The sequence below is a fragment of the Prionailurus bengalensis genome, chromosome B1 (assembly GCF_016509475.1).
Source record: "Prionailurus bengalensis isolate Pbe53 chromosome B1, Fcat_Pben_1.1_paternal_pri, whole genome shotgun sequence".
NCBI classification, from domain to species: Eukaryota; Metazoa; Chordata; class Mammalia; order Carnivora; family Felidae; genus Prionailurus; species Prionailurus bengalensis.
The window spans coordinates 204,875,606-204,897,936 of record NC_057344.1 but is presented as its reverse complement, the minus strand read 5'-3'; the positions used below and the strand labels follow the sequence as shown (position 1 = coordinate 204,897,936).

General features: G+C 42.6%; 1 protein-coding gene and 1 pseudogene across 2 annotated transcripts in view; one reads left to right on the top strand and one right to left on the bottom strand.

The window, feature by feature from the left end:
- The window catches only part of FAM193A (family with sequence similarity 193 member A), a 167,394-nt gene that overhangs the window by 4,777 nt on the left and 140,286 nt on the right, over positions 1-22,331 (top strand). The gene's annotated exons all lie outside the window — the stretch shown is intronic.
- LOC122479118 lies at positions 98-13,322 on the bottom strand (annotated as a pseudogene).

Here is a 22,331-nt window from a genome sequence, read left to right as displayed (position 1 = left end):
GTTCTACTCTTGATTTCGGCTCAGCTCATGATCTCACAGCTCTGGGATTAAGCCCCGCATAGGACTCTGCTCTGAGTGTGGAGCCTGCTTGGGATTCTCTCTTTCCCTCTCTCTTTGCTCCTCTCATGTTCTCTCTCTTTCTCTCCCTCTCTCTCTTTAAATGAATGAATGAATGAATGAATGAATGAATGAATGAATGAAGTTTTAAAGTCAGAGAAACCTGTTGTAGTATAGGGAGCATTTGTAATAACATAAATCCTTTTCAGCAAGGAAAAGTGGCAAGAAGGAGATGCTATTAATAATGTTTCAAGGCCATCCTACAGCACATTCATACCTAGTTAGATGGTATGATTGTGAATCTCGAGGCACATTGGGGTGTGTTGCAGGCATTGCTGCCGTGATGAAATGAAGTTCAGTCATAACTTTCTCCCTAGTTCACATTTGCCTTAGTGACCTGAGGGAGTATGTCAAATAAAGATCTAGAACCTTATGTGCTCTAACTACGATTAACAATTTGGTGCAGCTGCAGGGAGCACCTGTGTGATTGAGTATTTTATGCATGTGCACACCCATGTAACCAGTATACCAAGACATAGAATATTCCCTGTACCCTAAAGTGCTTCCTTGTTCCCCTTTGCAGTCATCCCACCACTGTTCTGCATTTGGGTTGTATTTGAATTTCTTGTGAAAGTGCTCTGCCAGTGCTCTTTGGCTCAACGTTGAGGTGCACCTGTGTTGTTGACATAGCAACTCAATCATTTTTTTTATTTTTTAAAATATATTTTTATTTTTTTTAAATTAAAATTTTTTTAACGTTTTATTTATTTATTTATTTATTTAAAAAAAATTTTTTTAACGTTTATTTATTTTTGAGACAGAGAGAGACAGAGCATGAATGGGGGAGGGTCAGAGAGAGGGAGACACAGAATCTGAAACAGGCTCCAGGCTCTGAGCTGTCAGCACAGAGCCCGACGCAGGGCTCGAACTCACGGACCGCGAGATCATGACCTGAGCCGAAGTCGGACGCTTAACCGACCGAGCCACCCAGGCGCCCCGATTTATTTTTGAGACAGTGAGAGACAGAGCATGAACAGGGGAGGGTCAGAGAGAGGGAGACACAGAATCCGAAACAGGCTCCAGGCTCTGAGCTGTCAGCACAGAGCCCGATGAGGGGCTCGAACTCACAGACTGCGAGATCATGACCTGAGCCGAAGTCGGCCGCTTAACCGACTGAGCCACCCAGGCGCCCCTTAAATATATTTTTAAATGTTTATTTATTTATTTATTTATTTTTTTCAACGTTTATTTATTTTTGGGACAGAGCCCGACGCGGGGCTCGAACTCCCGGACCGCGAGATCGTGACCTGGCTGAAATCCGACGCTTAACCGACTGCGCCACCCAGGCGCCCCTATGTTTATTTATTTTTGTAGAGGGAGAGCACAAGCAGGGGGTGGTGCAGAGAGAGAGAGAGAGAGAGAGAGAGAGAGAGAGAATCCCAAGCAGGCTCTGCACTGTCAACTCAGAGCCCTAATGTGGGGCTTGAACTCAAAGACTGTGAGATCATGACCTGAGCCTAAATCAAGAGTTGGATCCTTAATCAGTTGAGCCACCCAGGTGTCCCATCATCATTCTTTTTCATGGCATACATCTTTTTCCATTGTGTAACTATACCACAGATTATCCATTCTGATATTGATGGACATTCAGGTTATTTTATTTTATTTACTTTTTTTTTTTTTAAGTAGGCTCCATACATAACGCGGGGTTTGAACTAACGACCCTGAGATTAAGAGTCGTGGGCTCTACCAACTGACCCAGCCAGGCATCCCAAAGTTATTTTGTTTTATAGCTGATAAGCACATTCCTGTACACGTCTTTTGGTGGACATGAGTACTCATTTCAGTCAAATATATGTCCATATATATCGGAGTGGAGTTGCTACGTTTATGTGTGGTTTGACTTTAGTAGATATTACCAGGCAGTTTTTCTAAGTGGTTTTATTGTATGCTAATTGAAAAATTAACATGTAGTAAAATTGATATTTTAAAATGTATAGGATTTTGGATTATATAGACACATCTGTGTAGATTAGTATAACCACTACCACTGTTAGGATACAGAACACTTTCTTTGCCCACAAAAGCTCCCTTGTGCAATCCCTGTGAGATCATACTCTCTTCCACCCCCTAAACTCTTGGCAGCTAGTACTTTGTTACTATGATTTTATCTGTTGGAGGAGTCATATAAATGGAATCATATAGCATGTAACTTTTTGAGGCTAGTTTATTTCACTCAGCATAATCACTTTGAGATTCATCCCAGTTGCATATACCAATAATAGATCGTTCCTTTTTACTGCTGAGTAGTATTCCATTGTATGGATATACCACAGTTTATTCATTTTCCCGATGGTGGACATCAAGGTTCTTCCCAGGTTTTGGTGAAAATGAATATAGCTTCTATAAAAACATTTGTGTACAGGTTTTTGTGTGGAATTAAATTTTCATTTTTCTACAGTAGATACTAAGAAGTGGGAGCTGGGTCATATGGTAACATTATAAGAAACTGCCAGACTAGTTTTCAGAGTGGCCATACCTTTTTGACTTTTCACCAGCAATGTTGAGAGTTCCAGTGACTCTGCATCCTTGCTAGCACTACTTGTCTGTAGTTTTTATCTTAACCATTTTAATAGGTGTGGTATGGTGTGGTTTCAGTTTGCATTTCCCTAATGACTACTGATATTGAACACTTTTCATGTATTTGCCATTCTTGTATCCTCTTGGGTGAAGTGTTTATTCAAGACTTTGACTATTTTTAATTGGGTTGTTTATTTTCTTGCTTTTGAGTTTTGAGAGTTGTTTATAATTCTGGATAGGAGTCTTGTTGAATATGCAATTTGCAAACATTTTCTTACAGTCTTTTCTTTTTTTGCAAAGAAAAAAATTTAATTTTGATGAAGTTCAGCTTGCCAGATTTTTCTTTTATGAATCCTACTTTTTGCTGTCATATCTGTAAACTCTTTGTTTTATAAAACTTCAGGTTATAAAGATTTTTTTTCCCCTATGCTTTCTCCTAGAAGTTTCATAGTTTTACATTTAGATCTGTGATTCATTTTGAGTTAGTTTATATATATCTATATCTATATATATGTATATGTACATATGAACTATTCATATCTATCTATATATATTCATATTTTTTTTTCATATGGATATCCGGTTGTTCCAAACCCATTTGTTGAAAGGATATCCTTTCTCCACTGAATTGGCTTTTCACCTTTGTGAGAAATCAGTTGACCTTATTTGAGTGTGGGTTATTTCTGTACTCTCCGTTCTGTTCCATTGATTTGTGGGTCTGTTTCATTGCCTATACCATGTCTTAATTACTGCAGGTCTTAAAATTGAGCAAGGTGATTTCTCCAGCTTCAAAAAAAAAATCTTTTAATGTTTATTTCTGAGACAGAGAGAGACAGAGCATAAGCTGGGGAGGGGCAGAGAGAGAGGGAGACACAGAATCAGAAGCAGGCTCCAGGCTCTGAGCTGTCAGCACTGAGCCCAGTGCGGGCCTCAAACTCACAAACTGGGAGATCATGACCTGAGCCACCCAGGCGCCTCTGATTTCTCCAACTTTAAAGAAAAAAATATTTTGGCTATTTAGTTGTTTTGCTTTTCCATATATTTTAGAATAAGCTTGCCTATCTTTACAAATAATTCTTCTGGGATTTGAATAGAATAGTCTTAAATCTATAGATCAATTTGGTGGAAAATTGACACACTTACTATGTTGTTTTCCAATCCATGAACATAGTATGCATCTCTATTTGGTCATTTTTTATTTCCTTTTTTTTTTTTTTTTAATGGAGATATAATTGACCTATAATTCATGTTTGGTTTCTTTCATTGGTGTTTTGTAGTTTTCAGCAGATGGATTCTGTACATGTTTTCCTAGATTTATACATAAATATTTAATTTTTTTCAACCTCTGTAAATGGTGTTTTTTAAAAAAAACTTCAGTTTCATTTATTTATTGCTAGCATATAGAAATATAATTAAATTTTGTGTGTTTATCTTCTATCCTTTGATCTTGCTAAAATCATATTCTGGGAGTTTTTGGTGGATTCATTAGTATTTTCTGTAGAAAGTCATCGTGTCTGAGTAGTGTTTTTTTTTTTTTTTTCCTTTGTTTTCTATTATGTATGCCTTTTCTTTCTTTTTCGTTCTTCATTTCACTGGCTAGTACAATTTCCTTGTTCCTGATTTTAGGGTGAAAGCATTCAGTATTTCACCATAAAGTATGATGTCTGCTGTAGATTTTTGTAGATGCCCCTTATTAGGCTGAGGAGTTTTATTAATAGATGTTGAATTTTGCCAAATGCTTTTTTGAATCAAATTGATATGATCATGTACTTCTCTTCTTTAGACTGCTAATGTGGTAGGTCACATTATTGACTTTTTTTTTTTTTTTTTTTTTTTTTTTTTTTTTTACATTATTGACTTTTAAATATTGACTCAGCTTTGCATTCCTGGAATAAACCCTTCTTGGTCATGGTAAATTACTCTTTTTTGGTTGTGGGATTCAGTTTAATATTTTGTTGAGTGTTGTTGCATTTGTTGTTATGAAATCTATGTCAATAGTTTTCTTATATATTGTTCTTGCCTGGTTTTGGTGTTAGTATAATGTTGACCTGATAAAATAACTTAGGACTTGTTCTTTTCTCTCTATTGTAGTGTGTGCTTTTCAAAGAAAGGGCTCATTTCATCTAAGTTGTTGAATTTATGTGTGTAGAGTTGTCAGTAGTATTCCCTTATTTTTGTTTTTTAAGGTTTTATTTAAGTTTATTTATTTATCTTGAGAGACAGCTTGTGCTGCATGCATGGATGTGGGGAGGAGCAGAAGAGAGTAGAGAGCTGAAATCAAGAGTTGGACACTTACTGAGCCATCCAGGCGCTCCTTGATTTGAGTTTTTAAGTGATCTCTACTCTCCTTGATTTTAGTTTTTAAGTGATGTTTACACCAGTGTGGAGTTGAGCTCATGATCCCAAGATCAACAGTTGTACGCTGCACCGACTGACAGTCGGGTGCTCCTGTAGCATTCCTTTATTGTCCTTTTAATATGTCTGTGAGGGTCTGCAGTGATGTTCCCTTTTTCATTCTTGATACTGAGTATCCTTCCTTTTTTTCCTGCCAGTTTTGCTAGAGATTCTTCAAGTTTTTCATCTTTTTGAAGAACCAGCTCTTTGATTCCCCCCCCCCTGTTTTTCTGTTTTTGATTTTGAATTTTTTTGACTGCTTTATTACTCTGCTTTTGGGCTTACTTCGATTTTACTTTTTCTAATTCCTTAAGCTACAAGCTTAGATTATTGATTTGAGGCCATTCTTCTTTTCTCTAATATATGTATTTAGTGCTGTAAATTTCCCTGTAAGCCATGCTTTTGCTGTAACCTCTTCGACTCACAGGTTATTTAGAAGTATGTTTAATTTCCTGTTATCGTTCTGTTACTGAGTTCTAGTCTCATTCTAGTATGGTCAGAAAACATGCTTTGTATGATTGTAATTTTTTTTTTTTTTAAGTTTATTCCTTTTGAGAGAGAGACAGCGTGATCACATGTGGGGAAGGGGCAGAGAGAGGGAGAGAGAGAGAGGCTCTGTAGCCATGGGTCTCAAACCCATGACCTGTGAGATCACAACCTGAGCCGACACTCAACCGACTGAGCCGACACTCAACCGACTGAGCCACCCAGGCACCCCTGTATGATTTTAATTCTTAAGAAATTTTAAGGTTGTTCGGTCTGTCTTGGTGAATACTACTTATGGGTATAAAACATATATTCTGCTATTATTGAGTGGAGTGTTCTCTGAATGTTATTTAGATCCAGGTGGTGATGGTTTTTTGAATTCTTTTATATTCGTGCTCATTTTTTGTTTGATGCTAACATAGCCACTCTAGCTTTCTTTTCATTGATATTTGCATGGTATATTTTTCTATTTCTTTACTTTCAACCTCCCATATAATTATGTTTGAAGTATGTTTCTTCATAGACAGTTACTTGATTAATTTCCATTCATTATGTATATTTTTACTTTATAATATGTATGTGAAATATACTTATTAACTCTTATTAACCTGAGGCCTTTGTTCCTGGGCCTAATTGCTAGTTGAATATCTATTTGGTGCTAGTATAGGTTGCTTCTGTCATTGTATAGCTTTCTTTATTGGACTCTTTTTTTTTTTTTTTCAACGTTTATTTATTTTTGGGACAGAGAGAGACAGAGCATGAACGGGGGAGGGGCAGAGAGAGAGGGAGACACAGAATCGGAAACAGGCTCCAGGCTCCGAGCCATCAGCCCAGAGCCTGATGCGAGGCTCGAACTCATGGACCGCGAGATCGTGACCTGGCTGAAGTCGGACGCTCAACCGACTGCGCCACCCAGGCGCCCCTCTTTTTTTTTTTTTAATCTTTATTTTTGAGAGAGAGAGAGAGAGAGCGAGTGGAGGAGGAACAGAGAACGAGGGAGACACAGAATCCAAAGCGGGCTCCAGGCTCCAAACTGTCAGCACAGAGCCCGACGTGGAGCTCGAACTCATGAGCTGTGAGATTATGACCTGAGCCGAAGTTAAATTTTTTAAAAAAATTTATTTTTCATTTTTTAATTTTTTTTTAATTTTTTTTTTTTAACGTTTATTTATTTTTGAGACAGGGAGAGACAGAGCATGAATGGGGGAGGGGCAGAGAGAGAGGGAGACACAGAATCGGAAGCAGGCTCTAGGCTCTGAGCCATCAGCCCAGAGCCCGATGCGGGGCTGGAACTCGCGGACCGCGAGATCGTGACCTGAGCTGAAGTCGGACGCTTAACCGACTGCGCCACCCAGGCGCCCCTAAAAAAATTTATTTTTGAGAGAGAGAGCATGAGCAGGGAGGGGCAGAGAGAGAGAAGGAGACACAGAATCTGAAGCAGGCTGCAGGCTCTGAGCAAGCTGTCGGCACAGAGCCTGATGTAGGGCTCGAACCCACAAACTGTGAGATCATTACCTGAGCCAAAGTCAGATGCTCAACTGACCGAGTCACCCAGGCGCCCCAACCTGAGCCAAAGCCAAACCTGAGATGCTTAACTGACTGAGCCACCCAGGTCTCCTTTATTGGACTCTTGTTGACCCTATAGGCTTTCTGAACTCATTGGCTGGCTGGAACACACTGGCATGGAGACACAAGCTGTCTTTAGAGGGACTTTGATCAATACGAGTTGGGATCAAATAATTTGTATCTCATGGACCTACAAAGTATTTATTTATTTTTTTACCGTAGAAATCAACTTTAGTTTGCAAACTGTCTTAGAGTAATTCCAATAATATATATGGCATTGGCTTATCCCATTTCCTGTGGAAATTGATTTTTCCTTTTTAAGAGTTTTAAATAATCTCTGCAGCCAATGTGGGGCTTGAACTTACAACCCCAAGATCAAGAGTCATGTGCTCTACCAGTTAAGCCAGCCAGGCACCCTGACATTTTTCTCTTAAATATTTTGAGTACAGTATAAGTTACATCTTGAAACTGAATGAGAAGTTGGGGAATTTAACTTCTTTTGGCCCAGGATGTTTTTAATGACCTTTTTATTTTAGGGGCACCTGGGTGGCCCTCATGGTTCATGAGATTGAGCCCCGAATTGGGCTCTGTGCTGACAAGGCAGAGTCTGCTTCACATTCTCTCTCTCTCTTTTCTCTCTGCCCTGCCACTGCTCGTGTGTGCATGCACACACACGCTCTCTCTCAAAATAAATAAATAAACATAAAAAAAACCCATTTTTTTAAAATTTTATTTTAGAATAATTTTAGACTTACAGAAAAGTTGCCAAGTTAGTATAGAGAGTTCCCATATTCAGTCAATTTTTTTCTAATGTTGACATCTTATGTAACCTTGGTATATTTGTCAAAACCAAGAAATTGGTTATTTATTTACTTACTTACTTATTTATTTATTTATTTATTTATTTATTTATTTATTTATTTTTGAGAGACAGAAATGAGTAGGAGAGGGGCAGAGAGAGAGAGAGGGAGACACAGAATCTGAAGCAGGGTCCAGGCTTCCAGCTGTCAGCACAGATCTCTGTGCAGGGCTTGAACTCACAAACTGGGAGATCATGACCTGAGCCGAAGTCGGACACTTAACCGACTGAGCCACCCAGGTGCCCCGTTTTAAAAAAAATTTTAACGTTTATTTACATTTGAAAGAGAGAGACAGAGACAGTACGCGAGCAGGGCAAGGGCAGAGAGATGGAGACAAAATCTGAAGCAGGCTCCAGGCTCTGAGCTGTCAGCACAGAGCCCGACGTGAGCCTTGAACTCATGAGCTGTGAAATCATGACCTGGGCCGAAGTCGGATGCTCAATCGACTGAGCCACCCAGGCGCCCTATAAAATTGGTACAATATTATTGACCACAGACTTTATTTTCATTTCACCAATTTTTCCACATATACTCTGTTTCTATTCCAGGACCCAGTTTAGGACATCATCTTGCATTTAGTGGCCCAGAATTTTAGTTTTGATTATTTTTAGCTGCCTCATCTATGGGATGGGAAGGTTAATTTTTATTTTTCTGAAGGAAGGCCTACAAAAAGCTGAATAATATTTATGTTTAAAGTATGATAGTAATTTTATATTAATGCCAAAATTCAGTGAAATTGTTAAGTAGTAATTTGCTGCAATCTAATTCTTTTTTTTTCTAATTCTCTTCATTCTTCTGTTAATGCTTGGTAATTACTCCACTGTTGAAAGTAGCCCAGCAATGTAAACATTCCCCCCAAGTTCTTGTTGAGAGGTTATTCCCTTCTTTAGAGGCCAGTGAAGGAAGGTGAGGACTTGCCCCTGCAGGTGCATCCCTGGTTGATGGTCAGTACAGCTTAGAGAAGAGAGTCGCCAGCCCCTTGCCAAAGCTGTTTGGTTTCTTTGGATAAAGAAATCCCGTAAATGAATTCTTGAGCGTGCTTATAATATTGCTGTTGCTTTCTGTTTTTAGAAGAATAAAAAACAGCATCCCTTATTAACTGGCTTAAATTGCAGCTACTGTCAACATTCTCCCTTCTTTTAAAAGAATAATAGGTCAGTTATATCTGAGTTTAAAAAAGGTTATTAGGAAAGTCAGGTCTGTCAAGCAGTCATTACAGTTCAGTGCCTCTCCACAAACTGCGAGTTGGACTGGTTTTTTTATGTTTGCACATTTTGTAGGTGCCCACACCAGTATCGTGGTTGGAATGCTGGGATCGGCAGACCGTAGACTCGTAGGACTGTAGAACTGGACAGGCTACAGCACAGCACATGTTTTTGCTGAGCCTGTATTTGCTTGCTGAGGAAGCTGAGGCCCCAAGAGTTGAGTTGGGGAAATCCCTCTAATTGTCCTCGTCAGCTTCCCCTCTTGCACCTTTCGACTCCTGGTGGCGCTGGTCACTTAGCAGTGATCTACCCGAGATGCAGAAAGCCACCTGTTATCCTTGCCTTCCTTGCTCTAACCTCTGTCGATACGTTTTCTATAAGCTCTTCTCTGGGAGCGTGCTCTGCACCACGTCCTCCCCCCTCCAGGTAACCCTGCCTCTTGTCTGAGCGTTTGGGGGTCCCCGCTCTCCTCGGATGACACCTGAACTCGCTCTTCCACGCCTTGCCTGACCGGCTGTCTGGCCGAGTGGAGAGGCTCTCCTCCTGGCTCCTGCTTCCTTCCACTTTGTTGTCCTGCTGCTGCCGCCGCCTGTGTCTGACCCGGTAGCCGTCACACCGTTCTGCTTGCAAGATGTGGCTGTGTCCTTCTCGTCGGTGTGCCTTTGTTGGTGCTGGTGCTGCAGTGTTTCTTTCCCTTCTTTGCCCAGTTAACTGCTGTTTCTTTCTAAGAGGTCATGGGCTGTCCCTGTGGGAAGTGTGCCCCCTTCATCCTCGGCCAGAGTGGGCCGCCCTTCTGGGTTCCCTTGGTGTCCGTCCGTAGCTCAGCCACCACACGCAGGCTGGATTGGAACCCCTAGTTCCCTGGGACGTTTTCTTCCAAACCCTGCTCTGTGCCCATAGCGCACGCCCAGAAAGTGTGGCTCTGCGGACAGTCTGGTTGGTGTCAGCTCCTGCAGTTCCTGCCTCTTTCCCTTTTTTTCTGAAATGTGCTGTATTCTTTGTCTAATGTGGAAGAAAGCGTTGCACTCTTTTTCCAAAGTCAATCTTATATTCCAGGGGTTCTTACCTGATAGATTTTAGTGAGTCTGGTGAACCCATGGAAACTCACTGCAGAATTTATGTGAGTACGTTGTCTTGAAGTCTGTTCAAAACCTCTCTGTTCTTTCTCTCCTGGGTCTGGAGTCTTTCATCCTTTATTGGGTTATTTTCGTTAGCATTCAGATTTTTTTTTTTAATTTTTATAAAAAAAAATTTTTTTTACATTTATTTATCTATTTTTATTTATTTATCTTTATTTTTTTTCAACGTTTTTTTATTTTTTTTATTTTTTATTTTTGGGACAGAGAGAGACAGAGCATGAACAGGGGAGGGGCAGAGAGAGAGGGAGACACAGAATCGGAAACAGGCTCCAGGCTCCGAGCCATCAGCCCAGAGCCCGATGCGGGGCTCGAACTCACGGACTGCGAGATCGTGACCTGAGCCGAAGTCGGACGCTTAACCGACTGCGCCACCCAGGCGCCCCTACATTTATTTATTTTTGAGAGACAGAGAGAGACAGAGTGTGAGCAGGAGAGGGGAAGAGAGAGAGAGGAAGACACAATCCGAAGCAGGCTCCGGGCTCTGAGCTGTCAGCACTGAGCCCGACGCGGGGCTCGAACTCACGGACTGTGAGATCATGAGCTGAGCTGAAGTCTGACTCTAAACCAACTGAGCCACCCAGGCGCCCCTAGATTTTGAATTGCCCATCTTCCCTTCCCCCTTAGTCCTTCTCTTGACCTTGCTTAACCACTTAAGATACCTTTCAGTCTGACCCTGTTCTGCCTGTTGCCACCAGATAACTTGAAATACTGGTTAATAATATTGGTTAATATTGGTTGCTTCTACTTTCTTTATCCTCGGTTCCTGTTTTATTCCCTTATCCGCCTGTCACCTTAATCAGCCTTCCCAGAGGTCATTAAGTGATAATATTGTCACCAAATCCTGTTGTTCAATCCTGATGTCCTCTGAGCTTGTTGCATTTGATTGTGCTTATATACACGTTTCTGGAGTCTCTCTTGCCTTCTTTATTTTATTATTATTATTTTTTATTTTATTTTTGGGACAGAGAGAGACAGAGCATGAACGGGGGAGGGGCAGAGAGAGAGGGAGACACAGAATCGGAAACAGGCTCCGAGCCATCAGCCCAGAGCCTGACGCGGGGCTCGAACTCACGGACCGCGAGATCGTGACCTGGTTGAAGTCGGACACTTAACCGACTGCGCCACCCAGGCGCCCCTCTCTTGCCTTCTTTAAATGGCACCGTCCTGGCTCTCCTCCTTACCCTTGGCTTTGGTTGTGCTCACCGGTTCCTGCACTTAAGACACTCAGGTTGATGCAGGTGATTCTACGTCCCACTCTTCCTCTCAGGTTCATTCTTACACTTGATGATTTTAACGTGTGGTAGAGATTTCTGATAACAGCAGCTGGTTGATCAGCCCGTCTGTAACACTGGGGCTGTATGTACTTGCTTCCCGAGTGATGGTTGAGGCCTTTCCCGTCATCTCTGGCAAGTGAACTCAGCCTGTCCATGTTTGTTTTCTTTTATTTTCTTTTATTTTTTTTGAAAAGTTAAAAATTCCTTAATTTTTTATTCCTGGTACCACTACCACAATTTACAGGGCAATATACCTGGTGTAATGAAAAGAGAAAGAAAAAGACAAAGCTGCAACAGATAAAAGACCTTAGGAATGTACATCTAATTGACGCTACATTGCATTAATCAATAGCTGCACTTCTTGCAAACTGTGGCTATGACAGTCCTGGACAAGAAGGGTTTCCTGTTTAAGCTGCAGTAACTTTTCTGACTATGGATCATCGTTCCTTCTGTGGCAGATTTTTACAATTCCTCTAATGCATTTGGGACGACTGTCTCAAAGTAACCTGCAGCTTTCCTGACAACTCCTTGCTCTCGCTCCTGCTAAGAACTGTAGCCCTTTCTTCTGAAAATTTTTAGAACCTTCTGCTACCATATCCACCACTTCCACCACCAGATCCATAACCACCACCATAGGGACTTGCCCGAGCTTCTTCCACCAAAACTGCCCCCCTTCATGGGTCCATAATTTGATTGCTGTTGTCCACTACAATTTCCAAAATCATTATAGTTCCCACCACCACCATAGTTACCTCCAAAATTTCCTCCTTCATTGTAACCGTCATATCCTCCACCACCGCTACCATATCCACCTCCTTGGTTTCCATATCCTGGTCCACCTCCACCGCAGCCTCCTCTACCTCCAGAACCAGGCCCACCACCATGGCTGCCACCTCACCTCCAGATCCATTACATCCACCATCACCTCCTCCATAGCTACCTCTGCGGCCACCACCTCCACCACCGTAGCCTCCTCTTCCACCAAAGTTTCCTCCATGACCCATAAAGTTGCCAGATCCACCTCCACGACCTCTTTGCGATCCAGCAGACTGCATTTCTTGTTTAGAAAGGGCCTTTTTCACTTCACAGTTATGCCCATTAATAGTGTGGTATTTCTGAACAACAATTTTATCAACTGTATCATGATCATCAAAAGTTACAAGAGCAAATCCTCTCTTTTTTCCACTCTGCCTGTCCTCCATAACTTCTATGGTTTCAATCTTGCCATACTTTTCAAAGTAGTCTCTCAAACTATATTCTTCTGTATCTTCTTTAATGCCACCAACAAAACTTTTCTTCACAGTTAGATGGGCACCAGGCTTTACAGAATCCTCTCTAGAAACAGCTCTCTTTGGTTCCACTACACGCCCATCAACCTTGTGTGGTCAAGCACACATTGCTGCATCCACCTCCTCCACACAAGAGTAAGTCACAAAACCAAACCCCTGGAACGTTTTGTTTGGGGGGTCTCTCATCACCACACAATCTGTAAGTGTGCCCCATTTTTCACAATGTTCTCTTAAACTATCGTCTGTAGTTTCAAAGCTCAAACCACCAATAAACAGTTTTCTCAACTGCTCTGGTTCCTTTGGATCATGGCCCTCCATTTTGAGACCGGACTCGCCTCTTCCAACTCGAGTTCCCAGCCTGTCCATGTTTAGACTAAATTCTTCCCTTCACATTACAGAATGAGTAGTGAGGTTTGTTTACTACATAATTTATCACAATACTTTTTTTTTCCTAATTAATTTAAAATTTATTTTTTAGTGGCGCCTGGGTGGCTCAGTCGGTTAAGCGGCCGACTTCGGCTCAGGTCACGATCTCGTGGTCCGTGAGTTCGAGCCCCGCGTCGGGCTCGGTGCTGACAGCTCAGAGCCTGTAGCCTGTTTCAGATTCTGTGTCTCCCTCTCTCTGACCCTCCCCCATCCATGCTCTGTCTCTCTCTGTCTCAAAAATAAATAAACGTTAAAAAAAATTTTTTTAATTTATTTTTTAAATATATATTTATTTTGGGGAGAGTGCAAGTGGGGGAGGGACTGGGAGAGGGGGACTGAGGATTCAAGGCAGACTCTGTGCTGACAGGCTCACAGAAGTGAGCCCAATGTGGGGCTCAAACTCATGAACTGAGAGATCATGACCTGAGCTGAAGTCGGATGCTCAACTGACTGAGCCACACAGGTGCCCCATCAAAATAAGTTTCTTTTAAAGATTTTTTTCTATTTTTATGTATGTATGTATGTATGTATGTATTTTTTAAATGTTTATTTTTGAGAGAGAGAGAGAGAGAGGAGAGATACCATGAGTGGAAGAGGGGCAGAGAGAGAGAGGGAGACAGAATCCGAAGCAGCCTCCAGGCTCTGAGCTGTCAGCACAGAGCCCAACATGAGGCTCAAACTCACAACCCCGAGTTTAAGAGTCAAACGCTCCATTGAGTAAGCCAGCCAGGCAACCTGGCTTCACAATCAGTTTTTGCCTAAAGATGTATGTGGTTGTGCTTTGGACACAGTTTCTGTATCTGTCAGGTAAGACTATGCTAGGTAAACCTAAGGATCTTTTCCAACTTTGTTACTTTTTGATGGTCAGTCCTTTGGTCACACACTTTCAGAGATCACCCATTACCTACTGCGGAGGTGTCTTAAGTGAGGGGTGCTTGAGAGGCACACTACGAGTGGATCAGGTGCTCCCTGCTGCTGCGGGAAGAATGCTTTAGTGCTTCCATTTCCCAGTAAGACATTATGCCTAGCAAACACTTGTTACGTGAACTGAGATTGGTGCCCTCACTTGCCCTGTATTTGAGGCACGAGTCTTGCATCGTTGCTGAGGTGTCCTGCGGCAGGAGAGGAAGTTTGTTCCCTGACAGTGTGAAGCCTGTGGCAGTTAGAGAGTGCTCGTTAAGTATGTTCGTGAATTCTGCTGTCTAATTTTAATTAAAGAGGTCTCCACAAAATAGGTAGTCTTCACAGAAACCCTGGATTGAAGACCGTGCCAATAATGAAAGCGTATGCAACAATCAGGAAATTGATGGCACCTCCTCTGCTTCCTGCATAGGCTCTTTGTTAGCCACGTAATGAAGTCAGGAAAATGATCTAAGCAGAGCTGAGAACCGACTCTCAAAGACGATTTGAAGTGTGGAGTTACGTGCAGTTTTATTAGTGATGAGCCATACCCAGAGTGGTTATCTTGCCTTGAAATGTCAGAGAGGGAAAGTAGCGAGCCTTTATAGTCAGCAAAGTGTTTGCAAACTAAGCGACAAACAGCTGTAAATTTTGTAGCAGTGTTTAAAGTTCTGCATTACTGGATCTGGTACTTTATAAAATTTCATTAAGCTTAAGGATGAGCTCCAGAGGGTTTATATTTCTGAAAGGTTCAGATGCAGCAGCAGCTCTGGCTAATTGCACAGACAGACATGCAATACGGAGAATTAGGAGGATACAACATTACGGAAACGACAGACGGAACAGGTCTCTGGGCTGGGCTCCCGAGAGTGACTTCCAGAACAAAAAGTACAGCGTTCAGCTGTGGGGTTGGTCGGGCCAGTCTTTGGCATGTGCTGTGCTCACCTAGCACTCAGAGACGGAGTAGCCACCTAGCATTGGGGGAAGTTTGTTCTCCTGCAGCGGGGAGTGGGGAGGTAAGAAGGCTGAAATAGTACAGAGGAAACAAGATGGCACCAAAATAAATACATTACTTTGTCAGCAAGTACTTTCAGAGTATTCATAGAAAGTATTGCAGAAGGTTTGAAAAATTAAATTGTTAGAATAAATTATGATGAACACATAATGGGGGGTTTGCTCTGGGATGATGGAAACACATGCTGCTTTTTTTTTTTTTTTTAAGTTTATTTTAAGAGAGAGAGAGTGTGTGCAAACAGGGGAGGGGCAGAAAGAGAGAGAATCCCAAGCAGGCTGTGTGTTGTCAGTGTGGAGCCCAAACACAGGGTTCGATTTCACGAACTGTGAGATCAAGACTTGCGCTGAAACCTGCTTCTAAACAGGTTTTGTCATAGGGTCCCCTCCCTAAGGAGAGAGAAAAGAAAGAAAGGAAGGAAGGAAGAAAGAAAAGAAAGAAAGAAAGAAAGAAAGAAAGAAAGAAAGAAAGAAAGAAAGAAAGAAAGAAAGAAAGAAAATTTCAAGGTAACCTGGCTGTGCGCCTACGAGACAACATCCCTCATGACCTTGTAAACTGAGACCACTTAATCAGACTGCACGTATATGTGTGTGTTACCATATGTGGGAGACAAAGAAATAGAAAATACATTTTTAAAAACTATGCCACGTGATGTTCGGTGTCAGTTCTTTGGGTACGAACCCAGCTGAGTGGTGCTGGCAGCAATAAAGTTTCCTGGAGATTAAAAAGCCTCGGTGACGCGAGTCTGCGAGAATCCTGGTGCAGTTTCAAGTTACGCTTTCTGTAGATTCAGGTTGAGGACTTTTGTGGTGTGTGTGTGACGCTGAGTATCCTAGAGCAAACGTATCCTGAAGTGATTTTTTAAAAAGTTTTGTTTAAGTAATCTCTACATGCAGTGTCGGGCTTGAACTCACAACCCTGAGATCAAGAGTCGTATGCTCCATCAACTGAGCCAGCCGGGAACCCCGAAATGATTTCTTTAATTAACAGGGGTTTGTGGAAAAATAAGGTATAACCGGCGATGGGGCAGCCACTGTATTTATTTAAAAAAAAAATAAAGATTTTTGGGTACGGTGGGATGGCAGAAAGAACAGCACATGTGAATTTTATTCACCACGTGATGCATAAGTAAGTTCTTATAGCGACAAATGGAAGCCAGAGTCATACAAGGGATCAGCCTGAGCCCTTTACAGAAGGAGTGAATCTTTACAGTGTTTTGTCATGAGATGGAGCGTAAGTATGAGCTTTGCTGGTTGTCTTGTGGCAAAATTAAGAGCACTGCTTATTCTGAAGGCGAATTGAGTGTTTTTCTTTTACACAAAGACAAGCGTTGTAAATTTGCTGATCTTTTCTGTAACAATAAGGGGCTTTCAGTAGAAAGCTACCTAACAAATTCAGAGTTTTTGAGAAAATAAAGTTAATCTGCCCCCTCAAGGTAAAGGTGACATTTTAACAATGAGTGGAAAATTGCTTTTCGAAAGAAACTCTTGCTGTGGAGAGCATCTTGAAGATGGGTGTTTAGAGTTGCCGCCACTGTGTTTTGTTTTGTTGCTAAGAATATAAATAGTCATCTTACTGCACACTTAAACTGGGGATGAAATTGTTATGCTGTCTATAGAAGCTTTTTGGAAAGTTTATTTTTGAGCTTTTTAAAAACACAAAAACGTGATATGCCTCCTGATTACTGTAAAAACAAAGAACTGTGAGGAAGATAAACATTGACCAGCTGAGGGGGGCCTGGGTGGCTCACTCAAGTCAGTTAAGTGTCTGACTTTGGCTCAGGTCATGATCTCGCGGTTTGGGAGTTTGAACCCCAGATCAGGTTCTCTGTTGTCAGTGCAGAGCCCGTGGAGCCCGCTTCGGATCCTCTGTCCCCTTCTCTCTCTGCCCCTCCCCCGCCTGCGCTCACTCTCTCAAAAATAAACAAACATTTAAAAAATTTGACTAGCTGAATTTCAGCAAAAATCTTTGTGCAATTGATTGACGGGATTGAAAATTGATGAGCATGATTTAGTAAGTGCAAATGATATATAGTATTTCTTCCATTTAGATCCGTGTGTATTTAAGGGAGAGGGACCTTTTTCAGTAAAGACTGCTGGTAAAACCAGCTTTCTAAATAATTGAATTTATAGTGCTCCAAAGATCTGGTTTTAACACGAAGTATATTATACCAAGATTTTGAAAAATAATAAAGTACATTCAGTCACACTGGCTTCCTTAAATTTTCTTTTCACGATTCTTTGTGATATAAAAAAGTTCTTCAGGTTTGTTAATAAGTATGCAAAAAGGATTTCATTTTATTTTATTTATTTAAAAAAATTTTTTTTCTTAACGTTTATTTATTTTTTGAGACAGAGAGAGACAGAGCATGAATGGGGGAGGGGCAGAGAGAGGGAGACACAGAATCGGAAGCAGGCTCCAGGCTCTGAGCCATCAGCCCAGAGCCTGACGCGGGGCTTGAACCCACAGACCGCGAGATCGTGACCTGGCTGAAGTCGGACGCTTAACCGACTGTGCCACCCAGGCGCCCCCCCAAGGATTTCGTTTAAAAAAAAATGTTTATTTTTGAGGAGGTGGGGACCAGTGGATATGAAGCGGGCTCTGTGCTGACAGCAGGAAGCCTGTTGCAGGGTTCAAACTCATGAACCCTGAGATCATAACCTGAGCTGAATCCAGCTGAGCCACCCAGGTGCCCCCAAAATGATTTCATTTTTATCTTATTTGTTTTTTCGTTTTGTGTATTTTTTATTGTATGTCAGTTATATTCATCAAGTGCATCTGAATGCCTGCTGTGTTACTGGTAAGAGATACAGGACGATCTCCAAGTCATGTCCTTGAGCCATGCCTGGATGTACAGTCTGTTATGTGGGTGGGGGTCGTGTGCACTCCGGTCTGCCTAACCTTGAGTCCTTCTGGAGGAGTCCACCTTCTGGTGGGCAAGGAGGACCTCTCTGCAGCTGGGTCCTCTCCACCTTTCTCCCTTTGCCTTGTATTTTCTCATTCATTACATCCGGACCTGGGCTCCCTATCTCTGCTCTTCAGGAAAGCTTTTTCTCCCACATCCTTTTTCTTTTCCTGCTCCCCTTTCCTTCCTTCTGGTTCTGCCTCCTGAGGAGCCGACTCTTCTTTGTTATTCCAGGCTTGTTTCTGCCTTCTCCATTCAGCTTGCCCTGATTCTCTCCCGACTAAAGCAATTACCTTGAATGACACTGAACACACTTGCATTTACCTATGCATTTATGGCCTTTTACTAGATTAGAAGTTTATTGAATGAAGAAAGATTTTTAAAGCATAGTGCCTTGTTCAAAGGTAATAAGTGTTTGTTGAATGACTCAAATGAGATGTAGAATTAGAATTTTTTTTAAGTTGTTTAAAAACTTCACTATAACACTTGTTATGTAGAAGTTTTCTACCACGTGAATTTAGACAGAGTCTAGCTAACTTAGTCCAGATTTTCAAACATACTAAATTAAAAGGCTTAGTGAAGCATTCTAGGCCAGTATTTCCCACAGCAAGGTGTGAATGCTGTTACCAGGTATAGTTACCACAGTGTAAGGAAAAATAAGAGGGGCATTACTATGCAAAAGGAGGGATGATTATTTGGGGAATTGGGACTTCAGTCTTAGGAGGTGACTGGCTGGATACGTTTTCTTGTGTACAAAGTCGATTCCAGATTTTAATTGATTCTGGAGTGTGGAAGATAACATTGTCTTTCCTTTCTTGTGGCCTGGAAACTCATGATTGGGTAGGGTTAAGTCTTTAGATCACTCTGGGGCTTGAACAGTTTGTTTCAGTATTGACCAGTTACTTATTGAAACACTGGGGGGCTTACTCATGCAGCCTCTTGTAAAGAGCCAACTGATCAGAAAGAAACTCGTGTGGGGCTGAGAAATTGTAATAGAAATTTTGTTGCTAACAGGGGTGGACTGTAACTTTCTAAAAACTGAATTTTATTTAGCAGTAATATGAAAGCAGTTCAAAGTGGGTTTATTCAGTCATATTTAAACTGTTTAATGAGCTTAGTGTGCTATTTGTCAGTTTTTTTATTTTTAAAAAACCTTTTTTTAAAGTTTATTGTATTTTTGAGAGAGAGAGACAGAGACAGAGACAGACAGCATGAGCAAGGGAGAAGCAGAGAGAGAGAGCAAGAGAGAGAGGGAGACACAGAATCCGAAACAGGCTCCAGGCTCTAGGCTGTCAGTACAGAGCCTGACACAGGGCTGGAATTCACCAACCGTGAGATCATGACCCTAGCCAAAGTTGGACGCTTAACCGACTGAGCCACCCAGACACCCCGTTTGTCGCTTTTAATAGTGAAGAGTTCTCGTGTCTAATATCCTGAAATACTCTTCTTTAAAAAATATTTATCTATTTTTGAGAGAGAGTGAGAGAGAGACAGAGCATGAGTGGGGGAGGGGCAGAGAGAGGGAGACAGAATCCGAAGCAGGCTCCAGGTTCCGAGCTGTCAGCACAGAGCCCCACGTGGGGCTCGAACCCGCGAACCGTGAGATCACGACCTGAGCCACCCAGGTGCTCCACATCTTGAAATGCTCTTGAGAGCTGTGAGGAAGACTCCAGGCAAACCTGAGATGTGTCTTCCTTCATCATGTATTTAGAGCATCTATTATGTCAGGAGTTGTTCTTGGCACTGAGGACACATCAGGGAACAGAGCTCACAAAGGTCTCCCTGTCCCTTTTCATGGGAAGAGACAGTAAATTAATGAAGTGGTAGGATGGTGAGCGATGAAGCAGGCGTGTGGGCATGATGCTTCCAGGGTTAAGTGGGGGGATCCGGGAAGGCCTACCGAGCAGAGACACAAAAAGGCAATGAGGGAGCAGAGCTATGTGGACATATGGATAAGAGTGTTGTAGACAAAGGAAACAGCAGGCGTCAAGGTCCTGTGACTCTCCTTTGTAATTTTAGCTAATTCCAGTAAAGTAAAAGATGCTTTCATAATCATTTGGGCTGAAATCTTTATCTAGAATCTGGTCACAAAGTCACAGATTTCTGGATGGTCCTATTCACATGTTCATCCTTAGAATTGTAGGACTGGCATAGTGTCATGTGAACATGGTGAACAGAATTTGATTTCATCTCCTTCAGATGCTCTTGAAAGTGGAGCTGTATTCTTAGGGGCAGACGCTGGATAAGTCACTTGTATCTGGAGGTTTTCACAGCTCATGTTAAGTAACAGACACTTCGAGCATGGCTTCTGAAATTGTGACTGACTTCTAAATAGCCCAGCACTCGTCCACTTCAGCAGTAGTGAGTGGAGTCTGCAGTTGCCATGTGCTCATTCTAGGGGCTAGTTTGAATCTGTGCTTCGTGGACACATCATCTTTCTTGGGTTTCTACCTGCAGGGTTGAATCCGTTGTGTTCAGGTCTTCCATTTGCAAGAAAGCAGTACGTTGCGTCAGCCGTTGCAAACTTGGTCATTTTAAGTTCAGAGAGTAATCCTGAGCCAAAGAGGCAACTCTGAATATCCTACTTAAGAGTTTGGATGATGTGCTCTAAGCCAAACCTCCATGGTTTTCCTCCATGTATTTTAGTTATTTCCCTATGCTTTAAACGTGTCCTAAGCATTCCCTGAACTGCGTAAGAATCGTACGGCTCTCGGTCTCATCTGTTTGCTCCTCCTTGCAGGGGTCATGGCACAGTCTCTGGTGTGTGACACCTCTCTTGACTGGAATACTTGAAATCTTTTCTCCCCTTCATTATTGAAGTCCCCTGATGACACAGGAAACAAGCCTTCCCAGGTTTGGATGTAAGGCAGCGTGCAGTTTGGAGGAAGGTATGCCAAGCACCCCATGGGCACGGGACTTGGAGGGCTCCTTCCTAGAGCAGAGCTTGGCCAGAGGGGCCCTGGCTTGATTTTAGTCCTCCTTCCCTGGGCTGGGAGCTTTCGTTCCAGCCAAATCTCCCACTCAACTGGGCTGCATCTGATCAGTCTCCTAGATCCAAGTGGAGCTTTCCAAGGGACCACACCAGTGCCTCGTCCCCCTGCCTCCTGCCCCTCCCCGCCCCGTCCTGCTCTCTGTTGTATTCAGGGTTTTTCAGATGGCAGGAAACAACGGCAGGAAACAGAAGGCCGCCCGGTTTAACTTCGAGCACTGCCATACGTGGGCAGCTGTGGCACCCTGCCTGTACCATCGCTGCTTCTGGATGTGAGCTGGCTTTGCCGAGCCTGTCTTCTGGCGGGGGCCCGCCTTGTCTCTGGGTCCTGCTCTTTGGTGATTCTGCCTGCAGTGTGGCCTGAGTCCTTCCTTTTCGCAGCCTCTAGTGATTTCTGGCTGATGTCGCTTTGTATTTTGATTCCCATTTCTCAAAAGTGGACTAGGGCATGTTTTCATGCTAGGTGTCATCTTGGGTCCCTGGGCACGCTGGGGTGGGCTGCCTCTCCTCCTTACCTCCCACCCCTCTGTAGGCATGCAGGAGAGGGCAGGGCCTGGGCTGCTAAGCAGGGGGAGACTGTGAGGACACTCCCTGGTGAGAGCCACCTTGCAGACAAGCTTGGGGACACACACCTGTTAGAACGGTGCTAACACCTGTTAGAACAGTGCTAAACTTCTGTTTCGTTCTGTGTAAAAAACTAGGAGTTTGGAAGGGAGGGGCTTCCCTCCCTGAGATAGAAAAGTTAATTTTATTTAAAGATGTCTTGGGAGGAGAGAGTTTTGACCGATGTATGTACACAGTGAAATCCTAGACCAGAACTTTTTATTTATCACTTTCTAAATTTTGCTCAGGATGTCAAAACCGATTATAAAGACTGAATTTCAACTAAAAGGTAAGCTCAAAGTAACATTTCAAGCTTTCTTTTTAATCCCCTTTCCCCCTAAATGAAGTCCTTCACGGTGCCTAAAGGAAACCAGATTGTCCAAGAATGTGGCCTCACAGCAAAGGCTGGACTGGGGACCTGGGCATTTTTCCAGCCTTGCCAGGAATTCACTGTGTGACCCGGAGAGTCTCTTGTCCTCCTCTGATTTGTAAAATGAGAGATTTAGGTAAGATTAAAGGTTGCAGGCTAGTAGGCCTGGCTGCTAACTTGTGGGTGGGAGCTGTCAGCAGGCCAGGCAGTAGGGAAGCCTGTGCCACGCCTTGCCCTGCTGGGGAACTGGGGTCAGGGGCCTGGAGGAGGAGCAGT